General features: G+C 49.7%; 14 non-coding genes across 14 annotated transcripts; 3 read left to right on the top strand and 11 right to left on the bottom strand.

The window, feature by feature from the left end:
* Nucleotides 1-1,643: 1,643 nt before the first annotated feature.
* Nucleotides 1,644-1,716, bottom strand: TRNAK-CUU (transfer RNA lysine (anticodon CUU)). The gene has a single exon. It is a non-coding gene; the product is annotated as a tRNA-Lys (tRNA).
* Nucleotides 1,717-4,028: 2,312 nt separating this feature from the next.
* On the bottom strand, nt 4,029-4,101 carry TRNAK-CUU (transfer RNA lysine (anticodon CUU)). Its single transcript has one exon. It is a non-coding gene; the product is annotated as a tRNA-Lys (tRNA).
* Nucleotides 4,102-4,446: 345 nt separating this feature from the next.
* On the bottom strand, nt 4,447-4,518 carry TRNAE-CUC (transfer RNA glutamic acid (anticodon CUC)). The gene has a single exon. It is a non-coding gene; the product is annotated as a tRNA-Glu (tRNA).
* A 2,072-nt stretch (nt 4,519-6,590) lies between these two features.
* Nucleotides 6,591-6,663, bottom strand: TRNAV-AAC (transfer RNA valine (anticodon AAC)). The gene has a single exon. It is a non-coding gene; the product is annotated as a tRNA-Val (tRNA).
* A 713-nt stretch (nt 6,664-7,376) lies between these two features.
* On the bottom strand, nt 7,377-7,449 carry TRNAV-AAC (transfer RNA valine (anticodon AAC)). Its single transcript has one exon. It is a non-coding gene; the product is annotated as a tRNA-Val (tRNA).
* A 686-nt stretch (nt 7,450-8,135) lies between these two features.
* TRNAV-AAC (transfer RNA valine (anticodon AAC)) lies at nt 8,136-8,208 on the bottom strand. The gene has a single exon. It is a non-coding gene; the product is annotated as a tRNA-Val (tRNA).
* Nucleotides 8,209-8,934: 726 nt separating this feature from the next.
* Nucleotides 8,935-9,007, bottom strand: TRNAV-AAC (transfer RNA valine (anticodon AAC)). Its single transcript has one exon. It is a non-coding gene; the product is annotated as a tRNA-Val (tRNA).
* Nucleotides 9,008-9,740: 733 nt separating this feature from the next.
* On the bottom strand, nt 9,741-9,813 carry TRNAV-AAC (transfer RNA valine (anticodon AAC)). Its single transcript has one exon. It is a non-coding gene; the product is annotated as a tRNA-Val (tRNA).
* Nucleotides 9,814-10,535: 722 nt separating this feature from the next.
* TRNAV-CAC (transfer RNA valine (anticodon CAC)) lies at nt 10,536-10,608 on the bottom strand. Its single transcript has one exon. It is a non-coding gene; the product is annotated as a tRNA-Val (tRNA).
* A 297-nt stretch (nt 10,609-10,905) lies between these two features.
* Nucleotides 10,906-10,977, bottom strand: TRNAE-UUC (transfer RNA glutamic acid (anticodon UUC)). The gene has a single exon. It is a non-coding gene; the product is annotated as a tRNA-Glu (tRNA).
* A 205-nt stretch (nt 10,978-11,182) lies between these two features.
* TRNAE-UUC (transfer RNA glutamic acid (anticodon UUC)) lies at nt 11,183-11,254 on the top strand. The gene has a single exon. It is a non-coding gene; the product is annotated as a tRNA-Glu (tRNA).
* A 593-nt stretch (nt 11,255-11,847) lies between these two features.
* Nucleotides 11,848-11,920, bottom strand: TRNAV-CAC (transfer RNA valine (anticodon CAC)). The gene has a single exon. It is a non-coding gene; the product is annotated as a tRNA-Val (tRNA).
* A 379-nt stretch (nt 11,921-12,299) lies between these two features.
* On the top strand, nt 12,300-12,372 carry TRNAK-CUU (transfer RNA lysine (anticodon CUU)). Its single transcript has one exon. It is a non-coding gene; the product is annotated as a tRNA-Lys (tRNA).
* Nucleotides 12,373-12,553: 181 nt separating this feature from the next.
* Nucleotides 12,554-12,660, top strand: TRNAL-CAA (transfer RNA leucine (anticodon CAA)). Its single transcript has 2 exons — nt 12,554-12,591; nt 12,615-12,660. It is a non-coding gene; the product is annotated as a tRNA-Leu (tRNA).
* Nucleotides 12,661-12,871: the final 211 nt, after the last annotated feature.

Genomic DNA, 12,871 nt, shown 5'->3' on the forward strand with positions numbered 1-12,871 from the left:
GCCCCTTAAATAGCACAACCAAATGAAGTCACACCTTGTTTTAATTAGGAGAAAGAGCTAAGGAAGGCATGTGCACACATAGACAAAGCTCACACACCTTCTTTGGGAGACAGAGCCTCTCCCTTTGCCTAAAAAGGACTTTTTTTTTAAGCCATACCTAGGGCAACATCCATCGAGAGAAGGAATTTGGCCCCTTGCATTAGCCCTTTCCCATATCAGGTTCATCATTGCATCCTCATTCGTTCTGCAAATCAATTTGGTTTTCCAAAGACAAGGACAACCCCCACGGAACCAAAAGGAAACCCATGGTTTTGACACCCCCGCCCCGTTACATACCCAGGGAGGTTTTAATGATGGCACATTTCTCTCTCCGCTCACAAGTGGTTTCATTCGCTCCCCGGAAACATCCGACAAAGGGGATCTTGTACTTGCAGACTTTGCATTGAAGTGCCTCAACTGCAGCAGAGAAGCAGCAATGAACTTGGGGTGGGGTGGGGGGGCTCCATTCCACAGAGCCAATGGGGAGTTTTGCTCCAAACACCCCCATGATAAGATGGGGTGACCCCAGAGAAGAGATAGAACCCACCAAGGAAGGGACTAAGTGCCACCTTCGCTAACGGACCTGGTAATGAGAGCCCTCACCTGTAGGGGAGAGGCAGATGATGCCTGCGGACACTTAACCCTTCTTGGCAGAGCTTTGCAGACAAGACACGGCATTAGGTGAACAAACCAGACCACAGACCCACAGAGAGTAAATGTGGTGTGGGCTCTGGGGCGGAGTTCATCCACCTCAAGACCACCACAACAGCTCTCTGGGGCAGAGAAGGTGCACATCTAGCCCAGGAGCCAGCAACCTACAGCTGAAGCTCCTGGGCCAGAGGAGGTCTCTTTGGATTTAGTAGCTCCCCTGGGAAGTGAGTGGAGAGAAAGTCATTTTCATTCAAGGAATGATGAAAACAGTCGCAGAGATTTCTCTCCACCGCCTGTAGACTCAGAGCAGATGACACCCAGCTCGCACCGTGACAGCACCGCAGACATCAAGAGCTTGGCAAGGCCCATCCAACAACCATCAGATATTCCCCTGCTCTTTATTAAATCCCATTTAAGTGTGACCCTCCACTTACCAACTCCAATGCACAAGGCGAGGGTCAGCCCCACAAAAAGCACCTTCATCTTGGGAAAGGGGACAGATCCTGAGCTCCCAGCTGCACCTCAGCCCAGCACAGGGTTGCCTGTGAATGAGAATTGCTCAGGTGGTTTATTAATCCCTGTGATGAGCTTCCTCAGTGATCAGCCCTCTGGAAGGGGGGAAAACCAATCAGGCAAGAACCTCATACTACAGATATTTGTGATGTCCCTTTTGGGGCAGAATGAGTAGAGAAACTTGAAGCACATTATTAGACAATCCTCCAGCACCTTAAAAAGCTGAAATACAGGTAACTCCATCTTTCTGCTCTATTAATTTTAATAGCCATGCTTTTGAGGCAGAAATCTCCCAATGATCTTATGGAAAAAAAAAAACACCCCACATTTATTTCTTTCCTAAGATGCATCCACCTCTTGCTTAGATAACACCAGCAGTTGTCTGTACCGAGAAGCAGGCAGGTTTGGGCAAATAAAGGGTGGGGGGAAAAAAACTTGAACGCCCAACGTGGGGCTCGAACCCACGACCCTGAGATTAAGAGTCTCATGCTCTACCGACTGAGCTAGCCGGGCTGCTAAAACTCCATATTTCCACTATTTTTTCCCTCACCGAAACTGTAAATTTGGTGCTGATTTAGCAAAACACCCAGTTTTAGGAGTATAAAAATAGAAGTATTCAAATAAGTGGAAGCTCTTCCCTGGGAGATTTAAGAGGGTGCGTTGGAATGACGCCAACAGGCTCAAACGTGGAAAGACGACACAGAAAAGTCCCAAAGCAAAACCCCGAGAGAGGGTCCCTTACCAGACTCTGCTTTCCCCTCCAAGGTCCGAGCATCCACCAGTCACACGTTCCCCACTGCCTTTATTTCTCCCCCACGCTTGGGCTGACCCAGGACCTGAACGACCTCAGAGCCGATGGGGGATATTGTTTGGTGGGAACAATGGCTTCTACTCACACCTGGGCAAACACGGCTCCTCACCGAGCCCGGACAGACCTTCCAGGACACGGAGTCATTCATCACATGGGCACGTCTACAGCCTCTCAGGCCCTTTAGTCTCCCTTTGTGCAGAGAAACACCCACAGCTCCCCACCTTTGAAGTCAACCCAGGGTTAACTCTGCAGGAAAGACGCAAAGATGCAGATTTTTAGATCTACGAGCAAGCCTATCGCCTTTGTCTGTGAGAGAGCACCCCGTTTTGAGACCAGCTCATTTGGGCTTTCCTCCGCAAATAGCACCAATAACAGAGGTAGAAGGATGTGCCTCATCCTATTTGGGGGTCCTGCCAAAAAGCCAACCCTCCCTCCTCCATCCCCCTCCCTGTTCAGTGTTGTGTTGAATCACACTGATTTATCCCAGTGGGTGAAGTTTTTCATGGATCAGAGAAGACACAAAAAACCCCAAGGGCTGGGAAACATTCACATGATGCCAGAGCCCGTTTGTCCTAACCCTGCAAGTAGGACTTTGCCTAAGAGAACGGTTTCTACACTTCCCGTTCTCTCCCCTCCTTGCCTGTATTTTTCTTGTTTCGAGTTTCTTACCTACCCTTTCCCTCCCTGAGCTACTCCATGTGTGGGACCTGGAATAGCCAAAACCATGCTCTTCCCATACCCCTTCCAGCCAACGACTCCTGCAGACCAGGTCTGTTGGCTTCCTTTAAAACACAGACGGACGGCAGAGCTGCGGGAACCACTCCATACAGAGCGAACAAGCTTGTGCCGTGGCCTTGGTGAGACACAAGTAGCTGAAAGCCAGTTGACAACCCCTGTGGGTGGATGTTTGCTTAATACAAGCGCTCCATGAACCAACACAGCTCATGACTACACGTGCTTGAGAAATATGGCTCATAACAGAGCACGGAGGCTGGTGCCCACAGTCAGATCTCTTTCCTGGAGGGTTTAAGCTGCGTGGTTATAGCCTTAAGTAATGCCATGTTTAATTAGGACACAATTCCAAGAAACCTGCCTACCTGCTTCAAATTATTTCCAAGTCCTTTGGCTTCACCTGTGCCAACCCAACACAATGTTTATTCAACTCTTCGTGCGCTGACAGCACAACTACAGACAATACCTACATTTTTAAGCATGAAGCCAAGCTCAACTCCTCCAGACAGCCAGAACCAAAGAGCAAGTTCCCAGCGGGTTGGGTCCTTGCATTTGTCCAACGCATATTCTGCTCCAGACAACTCTGGAGAGAAGCATGGTGTAATACTTTCCCAGTCTGAAGCTCAACTTGTTTTCATCTCTGCTCTGCAGCACTGTTCGACCTGCTTTTAATGTGGTGCATCTTCTGCTGCTGAGCAAAAAGCTTTGGTCTAAACCAAAAGGGATGCTCTTGATCTATGGCATTAAAGATGAGAAAATACAGTATTAATTTTTTTTTTCCCGGTATTTCAAAGTGTTGTGCTGTAAACTGAAAAATGTGGGTTTTCCTGGGATTGATCAGGTACTTTGGGAGCATTTTGGTACAGCCGGTAACACCCTGCTCTTCGCCTGGGATTGGATTTGGTCCTATTTATTACCCAGTTCCAATCTGGAGAGGTTTACATGGCTCAAAGACTCAATAAAGCAATAATAAATAATGCAGTGTTAGGGCTTGAGATGAGAGCAATAGGAAACACTGCAATACTAGAGGTTGAAGGAGAATTTAGAACAGAGACAAATCAGGGAAAGGGTGAGAAAGGAGGCAGATAGGAGGAAAGTTGCCTCCTTCTCAGAGAAAAGGAAAGCCACCGCGACTCCCGTGTGACTCCGGGTTTGTGGGGAGACGCGGCTCCTTCCCCTCGCTTTCCTGTGACATCTCCCACCCTTGGGGCTCTATTCTGCACCGTACGGCCCTAAAATGTTTTGCTGGGAGGAAGGGCGAAAAGGGAAGGGAAAAGCTGAGCGCCCAACGTGGGGCTCGAACCCACGACCCTGAGATTAAGAGTCTCATGCTCTACCGACTGAGCTAGCCGGGCTCCGGCAGCGCTGCGGGTGCTGCGGCTTCTGAGCGCCAGCATCACCCCTGAGGCGGCCGCGCCCCGGGAGGGGAAGGGTTTGGGGGCAGTTGGTCACAGGACAGAGAACACAGCAGGAAAAGCTCCAGGCTGGCAGCTTAGTTTTGTTTCTCCTCCTGCGGCTGCTGGAGGGCCAAGTCCCCTTTGGTCCGCATCCAGCCAGACCCCCGCACCCACGCCCGGGGGAAGGGGTGAGCCACCGGCCGAGGGCGGGAGGGATCGGGATGCTCCGTATTGCGCAGCTGGTTTCGCTAAATTTAAGAAAAACAAATTAAAAAGAAGAAAACACCACGGAAAAAATTACTTTTCCCTGACCGGGAATCGAACCCGGGCCGCGGCGGTGAGAGCGCCGAATCCTAACCACTAGACCACCAGGGAGCTGCAAGGACCCTTTTCCCCCCATATACAGGGAGCACAAAAGATTTGGGATGTATTTGATTATAGGAGGGTCTCCATGTGTTTTCCTCCTCCTTCCTTTACTACCTAAATGGTAAAACCCTTCCAAGTCCACAGTTCCTTGGATTTATCTTCTGCTGCCATCCAGCGGTCAGCCCTTCTTGGTGGCTTCACCAACACCTGGGAGTCCAGAAGTTACCCCAGAAAGCTCTTGTAGCCACAAAATTATTCTTTTTTTCCTCCTCCTGGGGATACTCTGTCTCCAAACACATAGGGTTTCTGTCTGCTCCCACCAGAACCGGAAAGTCTTCCCAACTTCCCAGCTGGTGGAGTCACCTCAGTGCGTTCAACTGGGCAGAAAACACCCCAGAAGCCACAGTTTCCTCCATTTCTTGGGTGTGATATAAGGGTGAAAGAGCAGGTTACTGGCATCTCAGTAGCTCTATAAAAAAACATAGAGCTGCGGATGATGATATTGCTGCAAGGGGATCAGTCTGATCCTTGGGATGCATGAGAATTTCACATGATTTACTGATTTTTCCCTTATTTTTTAGGCATCTTTCCTACGTTTGAACACAGTTCAGTCATTACACAGGCTTCTCTCTCCAGCTACTGCACACAGATCTCCTAATTTTACAGGGAAGTCTCCATTTTCAGAAAAGGATTCACTTCAACTCCTAATGCCACACTACAGGTAACATTATATGGACACATATCTGCAAGTGGAATAGAAAGAAGAGTGAAGGGGGATGAGGAGGATGAAAACAGTTCCACAGAAAAAGTGCTGCAGTTCCCATTGCCAGGGTCTTTATAGCGGAGTTACTGGAAGAACGGACATATGTACAGCAAAGAGCTTTAACAAAAGCTACGTGGTGATGTAGGTCAGCAGAGATGCAGCAAAGAGGGGAAAACCCAGATCTAACAACAGTGGGTTGTGCTCCAGAGACTTAATTGAATGCGGAGCCTGAGATTTTGGCTGCAATTCTAGGTCACGTCCCAAGAACAAACAATTCCATCCAGAAGCAGAAATGCGTGACTGCAAAGTCTCCCCCTCCAACCAGTCTTATTTTTTCAGCTCATTCATGGGATGAATGAATGCAAAATGTCTCGGGGGAGGGAAGGGAACTAACTCTTTGCTTGCTTTTGAGCATAGCAGAATCATCTCTTTGGGCACAACATCCAGGAATGGAGGTGAGCCATGAGACAAGCGTGGGAAGAAACTCAACCTGGCCAAAAGAGAGGCTGGACGGGAGAGTAAGGACCAAGAGGCAAGCTAAGAAACATTTAAGTAATATTTAAGTCAAAGAAATAGCAGCATACCAGGACCAAAATTAACATCATGCAAGCACAGCACCAAGTTGTTCATCGTCATGCAGCAGAAAAACTATAACCCCCTTGGCATATAACCCCCAGCGCTGGATAATCCCCTCCCTGGGCTCTTAATTCAGGGTCTGTCCTATCGTACCTGAGCGAGGGCAGCAGGGAAGGCTGTGGGCAGGAGGCAGCGTTGAAGGGCGAGCTGGGAATGCAGCCCATGGGGGGGATCAGCAGCATCCATAGCCATGCACGGATGCACCTCCGAGACAGCTTGCAAAAGAGCGAAGGGTTCCGAGACTGAGCTTAAATAGAGCCCCTAGACCATGGGGAGAGGGTGAGGGGTCCCAGGTGGGGCTGTTCAGGGCTGTTAATGCCTCATTAGTGCCCTCAGTTGGTCCTTCCACTTTAGGCAGAAGAGCTGCTGGTCCCCACTGGCCCAGCAATATCGCTCTGTGTGAGCCTGGGATAGGATAGCGCTGTCTAAATCTCTGTCTCAATGGTTGATGGAAAAATAAGAGATCTGATGAAGCAGCAGGGTGTAAATGCAATTTACTTCTCCCTATCTATGTGGAAAGAAAATGCTTAAGATGAGGGATGTAAAAGAAATGCTGGGATGGGCAGTGATCCCACTACCTCCATAATAAACCCTAGATAAAACCTCACAGTGCACAGGGATGTCCTGAATAAAAGCATTACAGAGAGGGATGGAAAAGGGGAAAGGGAAACCCTAAAAACTATGTTTCTGCCTGGTTTCGAACCAGGGACCTTTCGCGTGTTAGGCGAACGTGATAACCACTACACTACAGAAACATGGTAAGTGATCCCTCAGGGGTCACATTTGGGGGGGAATTCACCATTAAGCCTCTTTCCCTCCATTTTAAACATTCCCAACGATCCTCACCACATCCCGATGCCCCCTTTTTTTTTTTTGCAATCTTCTGACGCTGCCTCCTTTTCAATCCTCTTACAAGAGCAGAAACAAAAAATACTCTCACCCTCCCTTTGGCAGCACCCCCACACCCACCCTTTTCCCTCACCTCGTCACGGTGCTCTAAACTGGGATGAAACAGCCTCAGAGCTTTCCAGAAACACCCCAAAAACATCAAAACCCCCGACGAGCCGCCTGCTGCTGCTGCCCCACCCAGAGGCACCCCGTGTGTGCCCTGCTCAGGCATTGCCCCTCTCCTGGGGCTGGCTTGGCTTCCTCCGCGCTCGGCCCCAGCCAAAGAAGAGGAGCCACTTCTCTTGCAGAATAGCAATGCTTTTTTTGCAAGAATCACTGCATCTATAGAGATATTATAAAATAAGTATCTCCAAAGTTACCTAAATATGTCAGCTTTGTCCCATGGAAAAGGCGGCTTGTTTGGGCTGCCGCGCCTTCTGAGCTTTGGGTGCCCCGGCCCTGCTGCCCTGCCTTTGGAAGCGATGTCTTGCTGGAGGGCAGGAGCGCGTGAAGAACCAAGGAGATGCTCCAACAGCACCCCAAAAATGTCCCTAGAAGGGATGTTTTTGCCTAAAATGGATGTTTCTGCCTGGTTTCGAACCAGGGACCTTTCGCGTGTTAGGCGAACGTGATAACCACTACACTACAGAAACATGGAAAATGACGTCTCAGAGGTCAGATTTGGGGGGGAATTCGCCATTAAGCCTCTTTCCACCCATTTTAAACATTCCCAACGATCCTCACCACATTACTTTGCCCCCCTTATTTTTGCATGCTTCTGACGCTGCCTCCTTTTCAATCCTCTTACAAGAAAAGAACAAAAAATACTCTCACCCTCCCTTTGGCAGCACCCCCACCCACCCTTTTCCGTCACCTCGTCACAGTGCTCTAAACTGGGATGAAACAGCCTCAGAGCTTTCCAGAAACACCCCAAAAACATCAAAACCCCCGACGAGCCGCCTGCTGCTGCTGCCCCACCCAGAGGCACCCCATGTGTGCCCTGCTCAGGCATTGCCCCTCTCCTGGGGCTGCCTTGGCTTCCTCCGCGCTCGGCCCCAGCCAAAGAGGAGCCACTTCTCTTGCAGAATAGCAATGCCTTTTTTTGCAAGAATCACAGCATCTCTATGGATATTATAAAATAAGTATCTCCAAAGTTACCTAAATATGTCAGCTTTGTCCCATGGAAAAGGCGGCTTGTTTGGGCTGCCGCGCCTTCTGAGCTTTGGGTGCCCCGGCCCTGCTGCCCTGCCTTTGGAAGCGATGTCTTGCTGGAGGGCAGGAGCGCGTGAAGAACCAAGGAGATGCTCCAACAGCACCCCAAAAATGTCCCTAGAAGGGATGTTTCTGCCTGGTTTCGAACCAGGGACCTTTCGCGTGTTAAGCGAACGTGATAACCACTACACTACAGAAACATGGAAAATGATGTCTGGGGGGTCAGATTTGGGGGGGAATTCACCATTAAGCCTCTTTCCACCCATTTTAAACATTCCCAACGATGCTCACCACATCCCGATGCCCCCTTTTTTTTTGCATGCTTCTGACGCTGCCTCCTTTTCAATCCTCTTATAAGAAAAGAACCAAAAACACTCTCACCCTCCCTTTGGCAGCACCCCCACCCACCCTTTTCCGTCACCTCGTCACGGTGCTCTAAACTGGGACGAAACACCCTCTCAGCTTTCCAGAAACACCCCAAAAACATCAAAACCCCCGACGAGCCGCCTGCTGCTGCTGCCCCACCCAGAGGCACCCCGTGTGTGCCCTGCTCAGGCATTGCCCCTCTCCTGGGGCTGGCTTGGCTTCCTCCGCGCTCGGCCCCAGCCAAAGAAGAGGAGCCACTTCTCTTGCAGAATAGCAATGCCAGTTTTGCAAGAATCACAGCATCTCTATGGATATTATAAAATAAGTATCTCCAAAGTTACCTAAATATGTCAGCTTTGTCCCTTGGAAAAGGCGGCTTGTTTGGGCTGCCGCGCCTTCTGAGCTTTGGGAGCCCCGGCCCTGCTGCCCTGCCTTTGGAAGCGATGTCTTGCTGGAGGGCAGGAGCGCGTGAAGAACCAAGGAGATGCTCCAACAGCACCCCAAAAATGTCCCTAGAAGGGATGTTTCTGCCTAAAATGGATGTTTGTGCCTAAAATGGATGTTTCTGCCTGGTTTCGAACCAGGGACCTTTCGCGTGTTAGGTGAACGTGATAACCACTACACTACAGAAACCTGGAAAATGGTATCTGGGGGGTCAGATTTGGGGGGGAATTCACCATTAAGCCTCTTTCCCTCCATTTTAAACATTCCCAACGATCCTCACCACATCCCGATGCCCCCTTTTTTTTTTGCATGCTTCTGACGCTGCCTCCTTTTCAATCCTCTTACAATAGCAGAAACAAAAAATATTCTCACCCTCCCTTTGGCAGCACCCCCACACCCACCCTTTTCCGTCACCTCGTCACAGTGCTCTAAACTGGGACGAAACAGCCTCAGAGCTTTCCAGAAACACCCCAAAAACATCAAAAATACCCCGACGAGCTGCCTGCTGCTGCTGCCCCACCCAGAGGCACCCCGTGTGTGCCCTGCTCAGGCATTGCCCCTCTCCTGGGGCTGCCTTGGCTTCCTCCGCGCTCGGCCCCAGCCAAAGAAGAGGAGCCACTTCTCTTGCAGAATAGCAATGCCTTTTTTTGCAAGAATCACAGCATCTCTATGGATATTATAAAATAAGTATCTCCAAAGTTACCTAAATATGTCAGCTTTGTCCCTTGGAAAAGGCGGCTTGTTTGGGCTGCCGCGCCTTCTGAGCTTTGGGTGCCCCGGCCCTGCTGCCCTGCCTTTGGAAGCGATGTCTTGCTGGAGGGCAGGAGCGCGTGAAGAACCAAGGAGATGCTCCAACAGCACCCCAAAAATGTCCCTAGAAGGGATGTTTCTGCCTAAAATGGATGTTTCTGCCTAAAATGGATGTTTCTGCCTGGTTTCGAACCAGGGACCTTTCGCGTGTTAGGCGAACGTGATAACCACTACACTACAGAAACCTGGAAAATGGTGTCTGGGGGGTCAGATTTGGGGGGGAATTCACCATTAAGCCTCTTTCCCTCCATTTTAAACATTCCCAACGATCCTCACCACATCCCGATGCCCCCTTTTTTTTTTTGCCTTCTTCTGACGCTGCCTCCTTTTCAATCCTCTTACAAGAAAAGAACAAAAAACACTCTCACCCTCCCTTTGGCAGCACCCCCACCCACCCTTTTCCGTCACCTCGTCACAGTGCTCTAAACTGGGACGAAACAGCCTCAGAGCTTTCCAGAAACACCCCAAAAACACAACCCCCGACGAGCCGCCTGCTGCTGCTGCCCCACCCAGAGGCACCCCGTGTGTGCCCTGCTCAGGCATTGCCCCTCTCCTGGGGCTGCCTTGGCTTCCTCCGCGCTCGGCCCCAGCCAAAGAGGAGCCACTTCTCTTGCAGAATAGCAATGCCTTTTTTTGCAAGAATCACAGCATCTCTATGGATATTATAAAATAAGTATCTCCAAAGTTACCTAAATATGTCAGCTTTGTCCCTTGGAAAAGGCGGCTTGTTTGGGCTGCCGCGCCTTCTGAGCTTTGGGTGCCCCGGCCCTGCTGCCCTGCCTTTGGAAGCGATGTCTTGCTGGAGGGCAGGAGCGCGTGAAGAACCAAGGAGATGCTCCAACAGCACCCAAAAATGTCCCTAGAAGGGATGTTTCTGCCTAAAATGGATGTTTCTGCCTAAAATGGATGTTTCTGCCTGGTTTCGAACCAGGGACCTTTCGCGTGTGAGGCGAACGTGATAACCACTACACTACAGAAACCTGATGTTTTCCTGTCTGGGTGACCCTCTCACGACAGAATGAACCGAAGTGCCCACGTCCCCCTTCTCCCCGCTTCAAATTATCAAAATTCGCCTCAAATTTCCCATTAATATTAGAGAATGACCATTTTTTCAACCTCCCACACTCAGAGCCTGAGGAAGAAGAGCTTTTGTTGGGGATATGATGGGGAGCAGGGGACCTCTGTGAGCACCGACGTGCAGAGGAGTGCTGCGGGATCTCCGTGGAGGAAAAATAACGATTTTGGAGTAATTTTGATTTTTCCTGTACAGATAAACTTTCCCTGACCGGGAATCGAACCCGGGCCACGGCGGTGAAAGCGCCGGATCCTAGCCACTAGACCACCAGGGACAGCTGATATGAGGGAAAACAAATGTTTTCAATGAATTTAGGTTTTTTTTGTTAAGAATTAGTTTTGGTTTTGATTAATTAAATGATCTCTTTATCAAGACGCAGCAGAACAAGAACCTCTTGTCCGTTAAATGGAGGGAGGCATTTTGGGGTTAAATGTGCAGAGAAAAAGGATGGGTTTGGTAAATTTTGAGGGGCTATCAGCTCCCTGGTGGTCTAGTGGCTAGGATTCGGCGCTTTCACCGCCGCGGCCCGGGTTCGATTCCCGGTCAGGGAAGAGCAGCTTAACATTTTCCTAAAATTAAGCTGAATATATAAATTTCCCTCCCATCTCCGCGGGATTTCTGCCTTTCTCTAGAAAGTAACAGGCCATTCCAGAACCGTTGAAGATTAGAGCAGACAAGCTGTTTCTGTAAGAATAATAAATGAAATATAACATTTGGGGAGAACATTTTCTCTGCTACCCTTCCCCATATCAGGGGCCTGTTGGGGGACACAGATGCTTTAACAGATTCCTGCACATTTCTACCCAAAAAGGACATTTATTCCCAGCACAGGGGTCGGGAGTAGCGATGCATCCATGTCAGGGTGAGACTCCAGGCTGTGCTGAACCCACTGCCCCACTTGTCACCGTGTCCCCAGGGAAAATATTAACATAGTAAAAAAATGTCTTACAGATTATATTGTAGTATATTGTATTTTATATTATATTATATTATATTAAAACACTTAAATATTACCTAATATAAGTCCCTATCTGCAACTTGTGCTGTAAATAGGTATTTTGGCAATCGCGGCCATTCCGGAGTTTGGAGGAATATTCATGCAGAAAATTAACGAAAAAGGACTAAAAATGGAAATATTTAGGCCTGTTTCTGCCCGGTTTCGAACCGGGGACCTTTCGCGTGTGAGGCGAACGTGATAACCACTACACTACAGAAACGCGCCGCGGCCCCTTTAAGGGCTCCCTCTGCCCTCACCTGCAGCCCCATCTTTAACCCCTTCGCTACCAAAATACGCGTGGAAAACAAGCGCTTTCCCACGGGATTCACGCGGAACGCCGCTTTTTCCTGCTGCTGCGGGAAGCGTTTCATCGCGGCTCATCCCCGTTTTTAATTGCAGGACCAAAAATCGTATAAATCTGCAAAAATGCCAAAATTGCACCGCAGGACCTGGGTGGGGAGGGTTTTTTTTAAGCTTTTCAAAGACATTTCCCCGCTGGGGTGTTTAGCCCCACTCCCGGCCCGAGCACGGGCGGGAAAGAGGGGCTGAAACCACCATAATCCCCCACTAAAATGAGGAGAGAAACGGGTTTTTCCGGGGCCCGGCTAGCTCAGTCGGTAGAGCATGAGACTCTTAATCTCAGGGTCGTGGGTTCGAGCCCCACGTTGGGCGCTTAATTTTTCCCCCCCCCCTTCACTTTGCGACGACTCAGCTGAAAATAATTCCCGACCTTTCAGCGCTTCCCGCTGAGAATCACCACAAAATCCCAAAAGAAAACTGAAAACTGTTAGAAAAAAAAAAAGCTTAATTTCTAGCATCGCTGTATTCGCTTTTCTGGCCCAAATTCGTCACCGTCAGGATGGCCGAGTGGTCTAAGGCGCCAGACTCAAGGCTCTGCCTTCCAGCACTGGGTATTCTGGTCTCCGTGTGGAGGCGTGGGTTCAAATCCCACTCCTGACAGGTGCATTTTTTCATTTTGGGCTCATTCCTACCAAAAAAAACCCCCCAAAAAGCTCATTTTCCCCTTTGCGCCGCTCTCTCCGGCCGAACCCACCCCAGCACTGTGCGATTAAATCGCAAAAAATTGGTTAAATGGGTGTTTTCTCCCAGCGATGGGTCCCACCGTGGAGTGGGAAGGGCGCAGGACGGCGCGTTTCGCTTTTATTTTCCC

Source organism: Phalacrocorax carbo, chromosome 26 (assembly GCF_963921805.1).
Source record: "Phalacrocorax carbo chromosome 26, bPhaCar2.1, whole genome shotgun sequence".
In the NCBI taxonomy this organism is placed as follows: domain Eukaryota; kingdom Metazoa; phylum Chordata; class Aves; order Suliformes; family Phalacrocoracidae; genus Phalacrocorax; species Phalacrocorax carbo.